Genomic DNA, 1,902 nt, shown 5'->3' with positions numbered 1-1,902 from the left:
TCATTTGGTGGAACTGAAGGCTAGAAAAATTAGACTTCCTTATGATTAATGTTAGTACCTTCAGCTTCCACTCTGTCACCTACTTCTATGGAATCTGGGTTTACATCGTGGGCAGGAAGAAGCAGTGAGAGCATGCATCAAGGCAAAAACAGAACCGGCTTTTAAAGAAAGATTGCTTTAACTCTTCAAAGAACCTCCCCTTTCACATACATCATGTCTCTTTCTGTGGCTGGCTCTGATCAGCGAGTATAATTAGACTGAATCTCTGGTGGCAGGGCAGGTGGCAGCTGAATGGCTAGAAAATTACACACTTTGCTTCTTCGCTGCCAGAAGCTCCCGTTTTCCTGCTTCTGACTTTGTTCTTTGAAAAAAACTTTTGTTTTTTTCTTTCAAAAAAAAAAAAAACCAGATTTAAGTAGAACTGCATTCAAAATCACTATAAAATAGCTAATATTGTGGGAAGCCTTTATATCCACAAATATAAAGTCTTGTTGAATATGATCAGTGGGTTAATAAAATCTAATATTAATACCAACTGGAAATGGTGAGAAAGAAAAGTAATGATATCAATTACACATGAAAAATATCTTTTTTAAGTTTATTTTCTATTTTTTTTTAATTTCTGTGAGAGAAACAGACAGCATGAGAAGGGGAGGGCCAGAGAGAGAGGGAGACACAGAATCCGAAACAGGTTCCAGGCTCTGAGATAGATGTAAGCATATAGCCCAACGCGGGGCTTGAACCCACGAACCGTGAGATCATGACCTGGGCCAAAGTCGGCCGCCCAACCAACTAAGCCACCCAGGTGCCCCTACATGAATTATTTCAAGTTTGTTTAAAAGTCTAATCACACTTCTTCCCTGTATAAGTTGAAGGTAAGATCTTGATTGGTAAACACTTGAGTAAGCATGTTTATTTTAATCTTGGAGAGCTTTAAGAATTAGCTAAAATTATGAATCCTCTCCCTAGAAAAATGCATGTGCACACATGGTATATAGTACCAGGGCATATAGAATTCTAGAAACATTGGTTTCAAATCTTTCTCAATTAGAATTATATTCATTACTGATTAATGAGAAAATATGAGAAAGATATAAATAGGAAACGGCAATCCTCTTCTTCAAGAAGTATATATCCCAAGGTGGACAGATGTTTAAATGTGACTATTCCTTTCTCAAAAGTGTTATCTAAGGTTGGTGAAGGTGTGCTATGAGATTTTAAGGAATAACTTCTTTTTAAAGCAAACTTTAAGTTTAAAAACTGATGGGGAGACTAGTATATTATTTAAGAAAAGGATTAGCTAAGTATTAAATGAAGCAAATGAATAGAGAGGATAGCTATTTGGATGGAGTCAGGAGAAAGAACAAAGGATATATAAAGATATAAAGAAGGGCACTGAAATGGTACTCTGAAACCAGGAAGGGAATCTGTTGCAAAGAGCAACAGATGGACATGTGAAAATTTTAAAGGGTAAGGATCATTTCAAAGTGTTGTCCAAAGTAAAAAAGCATAAGATTTAGCAGAAATGAAGTTGATGGGAAAGAAATTTTATTACTTGACTAAACAAAATTAAAAAACACAAGGCACAGAATTCAAAAATGAATGACAAAGCTTAAAAATAGTAAGAAGAAATATATGTCAGAAGCTTGAGGGTATGATAAATTAATAACTATTGTGACCATTTTTACAACTGAAGTCATTATACTTCTTGACTTGTGGATGCAAAACTGTGGCCCAGACATGACCTAAGGGCTGGGGGACAAGGGTTTGAGAGTTCCTTTACTAGATTGTTCCTGCTTACCTGGAAGGCTTACCTTTCAACAAAACACTTTCAAAGATTTCCAGAAAAATCTGCTTTGTAATATATATAGATATATGCAATATATATCCATGAGATAGCCT

Source organism: Hyaena hyaena, unplaced genomic scaffold (assembly GCF_003009895.1).
Source record: "Hyaena hyaena isolate Hyena2069 unplaced genomic scaffold, ASM300989v1 scaffold_1599, whole genome shotgun sequence".
In the NCBI taxonomy this organism is placed as follows: Eukaryota; Metazoa; Chordata; class Mammalia; order Carnivora; family Hyaenidae; genus Hyaena; species Hyaena hyaena.
This window is presented reverse-complemented; position numbering follows the sequence as displayed.